Here is a 17,232-nt window from a genome sequence, read left to right as displayed (position 1 = left end):
ACCTGAAGGACAGCTCCTGAATGCTCAGCCCCTTATACAGATGTAGTGATGAGGATGGGTTTGCAAAGCAGAGACTGCCCTTGCAAACATGTGGATTTTTTATCCAGTCTCTTTTCTTTTTCAGAAGAGTGGCAGGGTTGAGACTCTGGCCATACTAGAACTACAGATTAACAAAGAGCTAGAAGATTTGGCAATTTGAAAATCCTAGAGATGCTGATCCCCTTTGGCTCTTGTTTTAAAGGCCAAACAAATGGAGCACCTGTTAGTGCTTATGTTTTTTGCCAGAACAGTAGAGACAACATCTGTGCCCATCCAGGGCTAAAAATCTCATGTCAGAGAGTACAGCTCTTGAAGCCAGTCATCAAAGCAGAATTCATGCATAATAGAAGTTCATCTCTCAAAGATATAAGAAAGGGGTCTTAGAGAAGAAATGCAGATCTAAATGTGCCATCTAAAAGCAACAAATAACATTTTTGCTGAGCAGTTGAGAGAGCAGAGAAAAAAGCTCTTGTAACTGCATTGCATAAATGCAGAAGAGAGCTTAGGGTGAACCTCCATGAATACCCCTGATAAAACTGTGTTAATCCTGGACACTGACACAGGCTGCCAAGAAAGGTTGTTAAATCACTGTCCTTGGCAGCATTCAAAACGTGATGGGATACAATCCTGGGCAACCCACTTTAGTACACCTGCCTTGGGTGATCTCCAGATGTTCCTGCAGACCTCAGCTGTTCTGTGATATGGCTGTCTGGGCAGAAGCTGAATTTATATAAATTCAGACCATAAGTACATTTTTAAGTGAAGGAAATTAATTGTTAAATATTTGCCAAAGATCTTGATAAATTCTATAACTGCAAAGATTTTACACCGAGATATAAATGTTTTCACAAAAAGTGGGCTTAATTCAAACTTTTTTTTTTTTTAATGCAAGTCAAAACCTTTCAAGGCTTTTTAACTGGATAGGATTGAATAGTGTCACCTTAAGATCAAGAATAAAATAACTTTTAAGAAAGAATTATATTCCTCCTACACTATTTGAAATGTAATTTTAAAATCCTATAAATAATTATATAGGCTGCCCCTGCAAGGATGTCACTGAAAAACATGAATCTGGCTAATTAAACTTTGATCTGTGTCTTTGCACATTTACATGTAGTGAAGTCTTTCTTAGGTGATGGTCTTCAGGCAAGAAGTAGAGAAGATTGTAAAACCTGCATAAAATGCTGTGTCATGAGCTCCAAGAGTAAGACCAGAGCAGTGTCTTATTTAATATCATCGAAGAAAAGTCTTTTTACTAGGAAGCTTTAACTCCCTGGGACACCTCTAGCAAATTCTTTGAAAGTCGTCTTTGTCTGCAGATGTGTCCCTTAACCAAGAAGGAAACTTCTATCTTCATGGTTGTTTTATTTAGAAACTATTAAGCAATACTGAACAAATATAATAGTTGAGTTGATCAAGATGAAGAAATGTTGTATATTAAAATACAAAATATTTGTATTTTCATTGCATTTTAGTTTTTCTTTCTAATTTTTTTCTAAAATACAACAGACCATTTAGAAAATCCATGATTACCAAAGGGTTTTTTTGTTTATTTCATTTGTTTGTTTTGTGAGGGTTTTGTTTTGTTTGTGTTATTTTATTTTATGCTTTAACTGAGAACAAAGCAGTTGCTTCTCTGACCTTATCCCACTGCAACTGTGTTCAAAGTGCTTTAGGACTGCAGGGACTTAATTCTCTCTAGAACATAATTAATGTGCTTCTCTTCAGTAAAATTTGCATTGCTTTTTAACTCTTTTTCTCCTTATTTAGCTGCGTATCTGCCAGCTTTCCATCATCCAGACACAGAGAACTAGATCTGGTTCACAGTCTCTTCCCATCTCCTTACCAGACAATTACTGTTCTCTGATTCAAGATGAATATCTTAGGTCTGGAGTTTGAGTGCAGTTTTAAGTGACCATTTCTCCAGTGATCATTAAATTTATCCAATTCTTTCTGTTTCCTGCTTTAGTTTCTACAGCATCTCTATTAACCTGCATTTTCTGTCTTCCCCCATGATTCCTTTTAGCATTTGAGCTTGCTGCCTTCTGTTGTTCTCCCGGAGAGTTTTCAGTGGCCAGCTGGCAATCTGCCTTCTCTGAGCTCTTATCATGTCATATTGCAGCATCTTTCTTGTTCACTGTCTTTCTCCAGTTCAGGTCTGGAGAAGGACAGAGGACTAAAAGAGATTGCAATAGAGTCAAGACTAGCGCTTCAAATTCTGCACAGATACTAAGAGGAGCAAAGCAGCAATGTAACACCTTCTGTAAGGTGACTCTAGTGTACATATGAAAACATCTTGTCATCAAGAAGTAACCTCCACCATCTTATAGAGAGGAAAAAAACAGGGACTGAAAGCATAATTAAAGGGCAAAGAGGTGCTCAGAAACTTATCTCAATGTGTTTGTGTCCTCCTCTTTGTTGAGTTCAAAGAAGAGTAGTGTTACTAATCCATAATGTGGTTGGAATGAAATATTTTACCTTTTAAAATTTGATCTCAGAGGTGCTCATTGCTGCCTTTCTCTACATGGATTTCTGTTTTTGTGTGTGTTGAGCAAGATAAAAGAAAGCACTAGCAAATTCACAGGGATATGGGAACCTTTGAGTAGGATCACATGGAATTTGGCTTTTCATAAATACTGACTTCTTGCTTTGCAATGTGGGATGTCACTAACACCAAGCACTGTCATATTTTAAGTGGAAAATGTCTCCTAAATCTACGAATGCAGTGCTGTCTTGAAGGAAACTTCATTCTTTACACACTAGTTACATATGTAGAATTTGAATATTGCATCAACACTTTAAAACTTGAGTTGCTTATCCATATTTTTGACCTATTGCTGTTTTGTTTTCAGATTTGTCTAGTTATTAACTCTAAGCCATCAGATATCCATCCAAGCAAGTATTTTGACTGTGTGGTTAACTGTCTTTTCTAATTCCTGCATGGAGTAGTAATTTATGACTGCGTAGCTCTCAGTTACCCTGGAATTAGTGGAGTCTGTATTGGCTTGTGACTATTGAAACTAATATTGTCTTGTTTTCTCAATCCCCTTACACATAAAAAAGATTGACATGGCAGAGTAATAGAAAGTGTATTGCATTAGGGCTTAGTATTAAAGATAAACAACACAAATGAAGCTAAAAGCATATGGCATTCCTTGCCTTCTATGCCAGCTGATGAGCAATACATTTTGTATTATGATCCACTTTGGAGGCTTTAAACCATTAAAACCTTGCTGCTTTGTTTTGCTTGCATGAAAGTTGCCAGTTAAACCAACTGGAGTAGCCTAATTTAGCTGATTGTGTGACTGATGTGTCAGAGCTCTGGCTTTGAATTTCCTAGGCTGGAAGTGAAAAATTGGGCAAAATGAATTGAACACAACACATTGTATACCATAACAGTGCCTTGAAGATGGAACACTGAAGATGGAACTGAGACATTAATTATGAAAAACATCTAAAGCAAATAGAGTAAAGCAGTGAATAATTCTTATGTTCAGGTAATACATTCAAGAATGTCAAGAACTCAAGCTTTTTCTTGTGGTTACTGAATGGAACTAGTCAGTATATCATAGAATTTGTTATGAAAATTCCATTAAACTGTTAACTTTAGTATATATCAAAAAAGTTAACTTTAGATAGCTCTACCCCATTATCCAATGACTTCAGATCTCTGCTAACACTGAGTTTTCCCAGGTTGAAATAAAGATTTGAAATATTCACATGATTATGCTGGAATGGATGCATTTAGAATCACAGAGTCTTAGAATCATTTAGGTTGGAAAGGACCTCTAAAATCATCAAGTTCAACTGTTAACTCAGTGCTGCCAAGTCCATCACTAAACCATGTCTTAAAGTGCCACATCTACATACCATTTAAATCCCTCCAGGGATGGTGACACCACCACTGCCCTGGACAGGCTGTGACAGTGCTTGACAACCCCTTCAGTGATGAAATTCTTCCTAATATCTGGTCTATTTGCTTTGATATATTGATGTTAAGTAGGTAAAATAACTCAGTTGGAACAACAGCAGAAAGAAATGTCACTCTGAGATCTTACTGCGAAAATTATTTTTGAATTTTCTTCAAATTTTTGAAACATTTCTATTTCAGCATTATATATGTAGTATGATCTGATATTTTTGTGGCTACCATCTTATCTGACATAGAGATGATATGAAAATATTGACTTAGAGAGGATGGTTTGAATGTGTTTAGAGAAAGAAAGATCTGTAGCATGCATTCACCATTGGTTTGTGTTACATTAATTTAAAAAGTTAAAATTTGATCACTGAGAAACTCCTCATAAGCATTCAGGTATTGATTCTACTTCTTAATGAATTATTTCTTAATCACACACTCTTAAAGGTCAAAGGGATGTTAGCTCAAACCACACCTTGATTTTGACTGAATTTCTTAGAAATATTTGATCACTTTAATTATAAAATAAAAGCAACATTCTCTGGGGCATGATTTATCTATTTCAATTTATGTCTTTCCTATTTTGCACCAGACTTTTTCTCCCGGAGATGCAGATCTACTTTGACAGGTCTGGTGTAGTGTGCGACAGTTTGTTCATGGTTTTTTTGAGACTTGAAAGTGGAGGAAAAGCAACACCTCTTTGCATATTTTCTTTTAACTTTTCTGTGATTAAAAGAGTTCTGTCAGTGAGTGATAGCCTGATTGAAGGCTCAGCTCTTTGCAGTTGTGAAATTACTATGGTACTGTCTAGATATAGAAGGGTGGCCTCAGCAAAGCAGAATGATTCACAGGTAAAGATTTATCATAGTGGCAGAGCTGGTTCTGGAGAGGCTGAAGGAATGAAAAGAATCAGGGAGGTGTCTGGAAGCCAGGATGGGTATGGCCACATGGTCCCTGGGCTGATAGAGTCTTTTTCTGTATTTCCTCCTCTCCCAATATCCTCATGTCAGTCCAGCTGATCTGATCTCATCAGTGTTTTGGTACCCTTTTTGGGATCTCTTCCTGCTGTGCTGGAGGCAAATCATGATGCTGCTTTAAGCCAGAGGCTCATCCAGTCCCTCACAGTACAGGTTGACATGCTGTGCTGCAACTATGGAGTTTTTAGTTTAAGATGCCCCTGGTTTTCGGTCAGGTCTTTTTGTTGCTTTTGGTTTGCTTTTTTGGTTAGTTGGTTGTTTGGTTTGGGGTGTTGTTTGGTTTTGTTTTTTGCTTCTTGTATCTCTCCTGTGCTCGTCCTTCTACATTATTCCCTAGATGGTTTAGTACGTCGCAGCATGTTGGTCATTCACACAAGTGTTGCTTCTCAGAAGTTGCTAAGTGACAAGATTTTTGGATAACCAATCTAGTGAGCATAGAAAATCTTCTTGAATTGTTTGAAAGTGTTGTCTGGGGAATATTGTAGCTGAATTAAAAAAAAAAATTAAAACAGTTCCAAGTAGAAAAACTGCTCTTCACCAATACAAATGTTTTTGTCTCCCTCAGCATATTTCTGAATCAATCCTATGTTGAAAGTTAAGTAGCAGAATAAATCAGTGCATTAATGTTCAGTTTGCATGTCTATCTACATTCAATCTCCTAATAAAACTCAATTATTGATTATTACATTTCTAATTTACCTGAAGGTTCTTCTACACAATTATGGAAAAGGAACAAAATATAAAAGAATATTCATGAAAAGAATTATTTAAAAAAAATAAAAATCGAGCATAAAGCTGAGTTAAATTTATGTTCCCCACCTTTAAATCTAACGGAGAGCTTTAGCAAGTACAAAGTTATATGACAGTTAAACTGTTTAGACAGCTACACTGAAAGTACTGAAATGTAAAACTGTACTAGAAGTAATAGATAGTAAACTCTAACATGTATTTGGCTGCCAAGTTCAGGGTATCTAAACACTCTTAAAAGTTAGAGTTGAAAATTCTAACTGAAGGGCTTTGCCTTTTAGTCCAACCAACCACAAACTTAGAAAAGGTTCAGGTTTGAATTTGACTTCTGTTTCTGTTGCTCAAGTTTTTCTCTGCCTGTTCAGTAAAAAGCAACCTTAATATTTTGATTATGGTGTTACATAAGTAAGGGTAATTATCTAATGGACATTTTCACAGAATCACGAGGCATTTTTTTCCTGTGGAGATCTACATATATAGATAGATCAACAGATATGGATATAGATATAAAAATATTCAAAGCAGTACTTTCTCTTAAATAAGTATTGAAATGCTTACTGACTTATACTGTGCAATCAAATGTAATCCTCAGTCTCTTACAGATCATTTACTAAGAGGTGCTGATGTAATTTAGCAGGGAGTTGCTTCTAGAGAAAAAAAAAAGAAAGAAAAGAGGAAGGATGAGTTGCAGCAATGTGGTCATTGGTATTGAGCTTCCTGTGTTGTGAAACCATCTGTGGAGTTGAACATGGGAAAAGTTAATAGTCAATTCTGAAGTATATAACAAATACAAGAAAGCTAATAGCTGATGGGAGAATATATAATAGCAAAGAAATCAAACCCATGGATATGAGGCACTGTGATGCTGTGCTACTGGTCTGGATCAAAAATTTAAGTGATGTGTTTGATTCAGTTGGTTTTCTACCTGTCACCAGTGGAGTGGAGCACCAGCTGTGTATTAGGGTACCTGATGTGGCAGTAATGGCTGGGCAAGAGGAGGATGCTGGGAAGAGAGAGCAATAGCTTTTAATTGAGGACAGTATCAGTTTCTGGGTAATGTAATCGAACACTACACACACTACTAGAAAAATTTATTATCCACTAGAATCTTAGGCAGGGAACTTAGACTGCAGTCCCCACTGTTATCACCAATGAACAAGCAACAATAAAGAAACTATATGATGCTGTAGGTGGTGGAGAAGTACTAATCCTAAATATTGAAACACATTTTAATTTCTTAGAATAGGTTATCATGGCTAAACCATAGCTACAGATTTTATTATGCTTCTGTCTAACGTGTTTATACTGTATATTCTTTAACAAGCATGATGAGAGCTTAATGCAATAATGCAATACAGCAAAGAACTTTCTTCCAGAAGTAACTGAATTAGAAAACCTTGTGGCAAAATAGGGAATATATTTCCTGTTGCAGTGAGACACCTCATTATTTATTTGACCTTTAAAAATTCTAGTTATTCAAAATTGAACACAAACTTTGAGATATGGTCATATATGGAAAATATAATGAGGTCTAGTAATAATTCTAAAACTCTGGGGAACTTTTCAAGTATGGAACATACCTCTTGAACTCTGATGACCTTTAAAACTTGAAAAACATCTTAAGTTAGCACACTCAAATTACTGCTGTGAAGTGTTGGAGGGAGCGAAAGCTGAAATGTATTTTTTAGGGGAAAAAATATAACATTGTCAAAATGTTTTTAAAGTTCCTTGCATAAAACCTTTAAGATTTCTTGGTGTTTTTAAGTACAGTGGATTACTCAGGAAGTGTTTGAATCTCATCTGCTGCAGAACTCCTATTGGGACATAGGAATAGAGTTTTCATTTCATACCCTCTTTGCGTTGCACAGACATACTTTCAACTATACTCTGCTTTTCCTATGAAAATGACAATTATGGCTCTGTGCAACTAATAGCAGAGACTTTTGGGCTGTTAGAGCAAGATTTGTTGTCCATTTGGATGTTTCTTATCTCCTCTAATGAAAAAGCAGTTTTCTGCTTCCTTAGTGAAGTTGTCTTTGAGGCTGCATGCAAAGCAGGGCAGATGCTGTTTTAAACTCTGAAAAAGGCACACGTTCAGATTTCAGTCTTTTGGGCAATTCCACTGATGCCTTGTGAGTATCCTAATTTCTAAAGCCTTATTCTTCTGTTACAATTTACTGCTTCAAATAGGAATGTTTATCTGTATCGGTTTTTTCTTCATCCATTAGAAGAACTTGTATGGTTTTGCTGCACCAGAAAAAGATGTTTTCCTGCACCAGGGAAAAGGTTTCATCAAGTTCCTCTTGAAATTAGGCAGGTTTGTGAGCATGCCATGCTCATTGCTTTTTCTGTCTGGGAAACTTTGTTCTACAGTAATTACCTCTGAAAATATAATCCTTTAAAACTTTCCTTCAATTGTTGACTGGCCAGCTACTCAGCAAGTTTCAGTATACATTGGCTACATCCATTCATTGATTGCTCAGCCAATGGGTTCAAATAATTGTTGAATTTAGCACATAAAAATGTGCATATGATTGATCTACCTCCCTTTTTCTCTTAACAAGTCAAATTTACCCTTCTTAACAGTTACTAAAAGATCTACACTCTGTACTAATCAGTACAGTCTCTTTCATCCAAAACTAGGTATGGAATTCCCATAATGAATGTTGGTCCTCTCTCCTTGGTAATAGGCATAATTTAAACTTTCTTCTGACTCTCAGGCTTTGTTATCTGAGATCTCATTCTTTCCTTCATAGTGTGCAACTCATGTCATGTCTCACCTATAATAATTTTGTAGATTATTGCTAGTATTAAAATTTTGGAACATCTGTTGTTTCTTCCTTCATTTTATGGGGTAAGCCCTATTTAAATATAAAATGAGAGATAATATTTGAGCCCCAAACACCACAACCAAAGCAGAAGAAGAGAGAGGCAAAGTCTTAGTGATTCATTTAGCTGCAGATATGCACTCACAGGATTAGTCCTTAGTAGTTAGACAGTGGAGGCTAAGCAGTTAATTTAGTACCATTTTAAGTAATATGACTATCTTTTTAGACATAACTGCTCTGTGAGTGTTTGACCACGAGGAAACAGGAGAATATACACCCTCCAGTATATGGCTTGAATATTTTAGCTTGGATTTCTCAGGCATGAATGATTTGAGACCACAGTGTCCTCTGGGAAGTCTGATCGAAGCATTTCAGATACCTATGAATATCTCAAAGGTGGGTGCCAAGAGGATGGTGCCAGACTCTTTAGAGGAGCCCAGCAACAGGACAAGAAGTGATGGCCATGAATTGAAACACAAGAAGTTCCACCTCAACATGAGGAAGAGCTGCTTCACATAGAGGGTGACAGAGCACTGGACCAGGCTGCCCAGGAGGGCATCCAGAGACGTTCCAAACCTGTAGGAGCTCCTGTACAACCTGCTCTAGGTGATCCTGCCTTGGCAGGGGCGTTGGACTGGATGCTCTCCAGAGGTCTCTTCCAACTCTAACTATTCTGTGATTTTTATAACAGTTTCCAGACCAGACAATGTTAACTAGATTAGCTTTTTCTTTATTCACCATGGAAGCCATGATATAACTCATCTGCTTCTGTGTCCTGTCATCCAATAGACTCTGTCCCTGTTTGTTGTATTTTCAAGAGGAAATGTTATCATTATCCTGTATTATCCTACCCAGTGTTCCTCTTACAGAGGATACAGACTTCTATGTTGTGGAGTTTCTCTACTACTTTCATCAGGAAAAATACTGTAATCAGAGGCATACTAGCCTTTGTGCTGTCTTATTTTCCATCACTAAAATTTCACTGAACAGTGGATTATTACTACCTAATAACTTCCTGACAAGAAAGGATGACTTGATATTGGCTATATTGCATTGTTTACAAGGCATAATATTTAAGTCTAGATAGTCACCAAAGAGTCCATTAACTGAGAATTTTTTTTTTTAATTCTTTGTGAGCTTGCAAAGACATATATATACATAATGATGATGCTATTATGATTTAATATAATTTCTGTTGTTTAAAGGGATTTTTTTAGTTAAAAAAACTTTGTGCTTTTGTTGGTCTTGTTTCATTTTCCATACCCAACTCTGCACAAGATGGATGGGCTGAGAACTGATCTGGACTTTGGGATGTTTTTAATGGGATTTTCAGCTGAGCCTGCTCCTCTGGCTGGTTCATCTGCTGCTCTGGTGATCGTTGGTGCTGGCTAAAAGGGAGGGAGGAGGAGCTGCATTGTAGGTAGGCAGGAGGGAAGAACAACTTCAACTCATCTTAGCAATCCAGTGGTGAGCCAGTTAAGGAAGTTTACTGAACAAAAAGCATATAACCAAGAGAGGATGAGTAGTGGAGAGGAAGGAGGACTGACAGAGCCTGCAATTTAGATTTACTTACATTCTTAAGAAACTGCACCCTTAATCTCACCCTGGGACTGGACTGCTTAAAAGATGAGAAAAGAGCAAAGGCTGTTTTATTCTAAATCCGTGAGTGCTTTCAGTCACAATTTTTAGCTCTGTGAGTTTTCTAAAGGGTAAATCTTAAAATTATCAAAGAATAGGGTTAAAACACCTCTCTTGACTTAAGCATGGGAGAGGAGATCGAGTTTTTCAGGGTATGAACTTTTAGTCCTTTGCAGTGCAAAATGGACTTGTTGGGAAGGCAGGTTAGAATGCAACTGTGTTGATAATAGAGAAAAATAGTTTTCTGGAAGATTTTAGAATTAAAGAACTATATTTTGTGCAAGATGGACTTGTGTTACTGTGCTGAATTGGATTGTACACCATGTATTCACTTTTGTTGTGAACAAGCTCATATCCAAAATTTCTTTCTCCAAATGCCTGGAGGTTGGGGTATCTTTCTTCCACATCTTTTTCACCGCCCTCTGTAAGCTCAGGTTTCATATATCTATAAACCTGGAAACTGCTCTGGGGCTTAATCTGCAGCAGGATTGAAGTGTAGTGCAGTTACTTAATTGAATGGTATGTATGGGGAGGGGTCAATGTACGGAGAGGACATAAAAGGAAACAACAATTATCTTCCAGTCTGTCTTATCCCTCTAAACAGTTTCAAAATGAATGATGAATGACATAAGAATTCAAAAATAAATAATAATAATGCATTGTCAGGAAATGGTATAAAATGTTTTATATGTAATGATTATTTTTACCTTAATTACATCAAAATATAAATCATTCAAATTACTGTGTATTTGAGTGGAAAATAATTGCATTTTAAATTTCATTGAAGAGGCTTGACAAACCAAATAGTAATTAAAAGCAGTTATCATATAAACAAAAAGCCTCAAAACCTATAGACTATGGATATTTTATTCCTGGATTTGAAAGCAAGCTAGACAGAGTAATGATTGAGATTTATCCTAGATTAGCTGAAAGGGGATGAAAATTAAAAATGTATGTACCATAGCTTTAATATTAAACTCAGACAGAAATGGCAATGTCACTGTTGAGGTGAATTCCTCAAGACATAACACAGACCAAGCAGTCGTATTGTTTTGCTATTGCTGGAATAATTACTTTTTAACCAATTAAATCATTATACTCTAGTACTCTCTGTATAATGCAGACTTGTAGTTATGGATTTCACTGGATTTTTATTCTCGCTCCCTCTCTTAGAATTCCTCAACTTTTTAATATTTTTTCAGTCCGTTTTCCTTGTATTTTTTTTAATTTCCTTCAGAAGAAAAACTATCATAACCAGCGCTGTTCTGTACATGCAGAAAGATGTTAAACAGTTGTCCTCAAAGAAGGTTCAATATTCCTGTGTAGCTCTCAACCCTTCTTCCTTTCGAGCATAGAATTGTTTTACACATATAATGAAGACCAAAACCTGAGTTTATTTTTTACAGTTCTTCCATTTGTGCTGTAGAGATGCCCAGTGGCTTTAAGTGACATTAGGATATTAAGATGAGTTTTCTTTTATGCGTATGTGTATATATTTGTATATGCAGATCCTGTCTTGACACAGTCACCATCTTGAAAAGTTCCTGGTCTGTGGAAAAGATTAAAAAAGGTTATTATTGTCATCATTATCATCTAAATGGGAAATTGACTCAAAAAGCGCTTGTACAAGGTTGTGTCAGAGCCAGGAACAGAAGACCAATTCTTTTGAATCCCATTCTAAAACAGCACATTCACGAGTCTCCTTCCAGGTCAATGACTTCTAAACCCAAAAATGTCTTTGAAATTACTTGTTACAATTTCCATCATTCAGTGGTTTACTTTCATTTGAAGTTCCCCTAATGAACTTCTCAAGCCAATGCGTGGAGGGCAAATGGTAGTTTCCTTAGGAATATAAAAAATGGGTTTATTATGTTGAATAAACTGAGCAAAGATGAAGTTACAGCCAGATCTACCCTTTTCTCATTGGGGTTCCCTTTTTGTCTCTCACACCTCCAGCAGGAACACAGAGGGTTTGTGTCACTTAATTGAGAGCTGAAGATTGAAAGTTGAAGATTCCAGTGTATCATACTTTGGTAAGTTCAACTTTTTACTCCTTTATTGTTTTTATGACTTACAAGTGCAAAGGCACAGGGAACTCACAGGTTCCACACTGAAAAAGGTTTTTTTCAGAATTACTGATATAAAAATCTTTTACATCTATGTTCTGCTCTTAAGGTTGCTACTTTTTAATGCTGCATGATGGATAATTTTTTTTACCACAAGGGGTAAAAAAAGGGACTGGTATAAGCTTTTGCAGGGAAGGGTTTTATTCTTTTTGAGCCTGATGACTCTTATTGATTTGATGTCCTCTAGAAATCTCTTAGAGGAATACACTCTCCTTAAAGAGGTAGATTAACTGTTTGACCTTTAAGAACCACATGAAAATCAACTCTCTTTTAAATGCAAAAATGTCACCTGGTAATAGAAGGGACTTCTTAATATGTTTGGGAGAAAGCTGAAGCTTTCCTTAGGATTGTTGCTAGAGCTTCATTCTATATTCTGCAACTTGCCTTGTGGCAGATTGTTTCATTATCCAGCAGTATCATTAATCTTTTTTATTATCACCTTAAAAATAAACAAACAAAGATTTTGTTGTGTTTGACACAAGTAGTGCATTTTAATTTCATAGGCTTATATTATTGACTTAGAAAAACTCTGTGATGTTTCGGCTTGAAATACTGACTTACAAGTATGAAAATGCTATTCAGATGTGTGGAGATGGCATCTGTTGTGCATATTAAACAAAGTGTGTGATTTTTATCTCTTCCACATGGAGCTTAGTGTTAACTAGGAGAGCTGATATTAATTAATTTGAGAAATAATCACTTGTCATTCATTTTGCTTTCATGAAGATAATTGCGCTGTTCCGTGGGCCATCCTGAAAGCAGGTCTTTTCAAGAAATAAAGGTGTAATGCTGAGTCCCTTTCAGTACTAATAATTGAAAATTCAGTTGGTTTGATAATCTACCTCTGTGATGTGTTTATTTTGCGACTTCTCAAAATGTTTTTCCCATTTGTTTGTGTCTAACAGTTAAAGGTAATAGTGGTGGTGATGATGATGGATTAATTCAAGCTTATTAATGGGGTTTAGTTATAATTTTCTTGTTTCTAGAGTGTGCAAACGTGGACAGATGACATTTATTGGCATTTATATCTACTAGTGTTATGATCTGAAATTAACATAATGATTGTGCTTATGAGGGGAATATATAAGAACTCTTCTGGTGATGTCTTCATTAAACTTGTGGCCACTGGAACAAAGTTTAGTTCCACTGTTTTGGCATTCAAAGCCAAGGAGTCATTGCAGTGCTGGAAATGAACCCCAAAACAAAAGCAAAACAAAACCCAGTACACAAACCCATGTGCTATAGAGAGACACTTAATTGGCCTGTCTTTAGGGATTTGGAAATTGTGATAATGATGCAAATGAACAGAATAAGAGGGCGAAGTTTGTTTAGAGTGGCTTTAAGGGAAACCCAAATAGATCTTCCTGTTATTCCTCCACTCAGGTTTTCAGTTGTTCTGTATTATCTCTGTTTCTGCTGGGGTACGTGGTATATGATAAACTGATATATGCAAGTGATTTAAAACATACATGTGCAAACCCCAGTAACCAGAACTATTCAATAAGCAATGAGTACAGCAGAAATTTATCATGACTATGATTTAATTCGAAGAGTTGCAACGTTTTGTTTTGTTCCAGAGACTTGGCCTAGATTCATTAAGCACTAGTAGCATGTTGGAGAGATGTCTGCTCCCTTTAATTATTATAACTTGAAGGCTACTTATTTAGCATTTTTTTTCATAGCAGACAGGGATTTTTTTCTTTTTACCTGAAAATGAAGCATTTACAGAACAATATGTATGTGTAACAAATGCATTTATTTTAAACTGGCTTTCTTAAAGAGTCTTCCTATTTTTAGCCCAGTTCAATTATGATTACTAAAGAAAAGAGCTTCTGGAGACTAGATTTCTGTAAGTGCTCAGGGCGAAAGCGTCATATTTTCTCACTCTTCCTTGGATTTCATCCAAAGCCAATTCTGTTTAATCTGCCTGCTGCTGCTCTGGAAGTGACATCTGTTCAAATTTACACTCTTTATCATGGCTGACATGTTGTTTGTGTGTCTGTTTACCCCAAGCCCTTGTTCCAACTGCCTCTCGCAGATAATTTGTGATTTTTCCTTCAGTCTATCACAGGTTGCTAGGCATTGAATTGCTGCATATGGAGCTTTGCTATTATTTTTTATTTCTTTTCCTCAGCTTTGCAATTATGTTTTGAAGAGCAAATGAGAAGTCTAGATGCAACATGTGTATCAACAAATAAACTGAAGCAGGGTAGATGAGAAGTGAATGGGTGCGGGGGATGTGGCACACCAGCAATATTCCTTATCAGGGTTTTATATATAGGTCTGGTAAAACATGGGCTGTGATGTCTACACATCTCTTTTGAGGAATAAATATTGCTTTGTAATTTCAGCTGCCTGGTTAAGATGGTACAGCTGAGAACCAGGGGTGCCCAGACCACAACTCCAGTAGTCCCACAGTGTGCAGGGCCGTGCATCGGCACGGGTCGCCCTCACAGAGTGACTTGCTCTTTTCACCACACGTCTGCATTGATCCTGCCCCTGTGCCATGTGCCTCCTGGCTGACTGGAGAACAAATAGGAGCTGACACACCTTTCAGCCAAATGTGCACAGCTGCAGGATCCATCTGGAGACTGAGTCTTGCTGCCGCTGGATGACAAAAGACTAGTGGAAAGAGATAGTGAAAACACACTGCATAAATAGCAGTTGTGTTCCTGAAATCATGTTGTCTTCCTTTCCAGTGCTGCTGTTCCTCCTTCTGCACACTTAGGCCAGTGTTCACATGATACATACCCCACTGCCACATAGCAAACCATTTTTTTTTAATCACTTCACAGATTTCAAACTTTATGGTTTGCACAGAAACTCTGTTGCTTGTCAGGGTTGGAGTCTTGCCTTTATTTCTCTGTAGTAGTTGCTATCTATTAGTGTAAAAGGAGAATATCTTTCAAGACGTGTTGATGAAATCATTATTGGTTCTCATTTCATTATCTCCTTTTTCTGGTAATAAACTCTCCATAATTAGACCTGTTGCCAAGACAGTTCTTACATTCATCAGGCTAAGAGCTTTAAAAATCTGTTTAAGAATTTGCAAGAAGGATATTTCTTAGGGTTTTCTGAAACTCTCAAATGCATTTTCTCTAACAGAGTACACTGTGAAGCTCTTCCATTTCCAAAAGAAGTTATGTAATGACAGCACAAATGCTTCCATAATTCTCTTAGAACATTTTATGCATAAGATGCTCACCTAAATTTAGGCATGTACTACCAAATACAGAATACCATGTCCTAGTCATCAGAAAGTCATCAAGCAATATTGAAAATGAATAGTCAACCTATATAAGAACAGGAAAAATAGTTGTCTTTGGTCTATTATTTTCCCATTGATATAAGAGGGGCCTTTTGTTTGTTGTTACTGTAAATCTGTGACTGCTTTGTTAGTGGTGATATGTCTTCCTCAAAATCACTTGAGAATAACTCAGTGGTTGTTTTAATTTTCTCTTTTCATCTATCCACACGTTGTACATGTTTAACATATGGTCGTGATCATGACAGTTCAGTTGTTTCCACATGCCTTTCCTTGCAAGCTTCACAAAATTTCTGTTAGCAAACATTAAGATTTTTGAATTTTCCCTTTTACTTTATGTATATATTTTACCGTAAGTCTTCTCTTATGTCAGTTGAGTGCTCAGCAGAAGATGGATATAAAATCCTTACAAGAGCAGGATACAAAAGCTATTGAATTGTTGACGTTTGCACAATCTGACCGTTTGATGGATTTTACTATGTGAAAATTTACTCTTTCATAAGAGGGTTTTGAAGAACATTATGAAAGCAGAGGTTGTGTTCATCCCCTATCATTCTATTTACATTTTCAAAGTGCTAAAATAACAAAATAATGCAGTTCTGGTTATTATGTCTGCCTTGCTTTGGGCCGTTTTAATAGAAACAAGTGGATAAGACGCAGCTATGCTTGTTTAACTTCTGTTGGTATTTAGCTGTGACTTGGATCCTGTTTCACTGGGCATTTAATTCACTACATATCCAGAGAGGTGGGGTCTTCACACTAGAAATTCAAACCAATGTTGGTAGCTTTTATGCCAGTAGTTAAGGAGATCTGCTATTAGAGTTCTTTGCAAGAATGTAGTCACAGCAAACTACTCTGTCTCCATTCAGAAGCTGGATTGATTGTAAGTGGAAAAGTTTGGGGATTTGCTGCAGCATTTTTTAATAGTCCAGGTATAAAGGTTTCCATCCAAAATAACTCCTTCCTGTCAACACAAGTAACATGCAACAAACCATCAACCAAATAGTCAAATGAAATGGAAACACAGAAACTAGATACATTTCCCTTTTTTGTGGCACATATATCTCTTTTTCTACTAAAATTACTTTGATATTTGCACAACACTTTATATAGAGACAATGTTGGATGTCCAGTTTTATGAACTGTGGTTTTTTACCATACTTAATCAGTGAGGTATACAAAGACCTAATTTCTCTGCTGTTTCATAAACCTACTGCCTGAACAATTAATGAAGTTCTATTTTATCACTGTATGGATTTAATTAGTTTCCCTCTTTGTTTGCATGGCAAGAGTTTGTACCACATCTGCAAGTTAAATTCCTTGATTATTCTTCTTACTGTTTCTATTATTTTTCCTGTAGTGGGGTGTAGCATAGGAATACAGCATGGGAAGGTAGGTGCATTATAAGGCAGAAAAAAAGATTGAGTGCAAAGCAGATGTTTATGCAATCATATTGATTATTGTACTTATTTTTGCTCCTCCTTGTGCTATATGTTGTCCTTTATATCACTTGGAGACCATATTACTCTTTACTAGAGTCATTTGCCTTTTAAGCTGATTCTCAGAATAGACTGAATATATATATATTTATATAAATCTCATTGTACAGCATGGGATGGGTAGATTTTTATCCTGTGTAATTACAGTATATTCATATTGGCATTTCTCTCTTAATAATTATAAGGAAGATCTT

At 36.4% G+C, this 17,232-nt stretch overlaps 1 long non-coding RNA gene across 1 annotated transcript in view; it reads left to right on the top strand.

Moving 5' to 3' along the window:
• The window catches only part of LOC126637565 (uncharacterized), a 297,103-nt gene that overhangs the window by 138,562 nt on the left and 141,309 nt on the right, over positions 1 to 17,232 (top strand). The window contains exon 3 of the long non-coding RNA XR_007628349.1: positions 12,105 to 12,181. This is a non-coding gene — a long non-coding RNA (uncharacterized LOC126637565). The remainder of the gene's footprint in view (positions 1 to 12,104; positions 12,182 to 17,232) is intronic.

This window comes from Myiozetetes cayanensis, unplaced genomic scaffold (assembly GCF_022539395.1).
Source record: "Myiozetetes cayanensis isolate MyiCay16 unplaced genomic scaffold, myiCay2020 scf15, whole genome shotgun sequence".
NCBI classification, from domain to species: Eukaryota; Metazoa; Chordata; class Aves; order Passeriformes; family Tyrannidae; genus Myiozetetes; species Myiozetetes cayanensis.
This window is presented reverse-complemented; position numbering and strand designations above follow the sequence as displayed.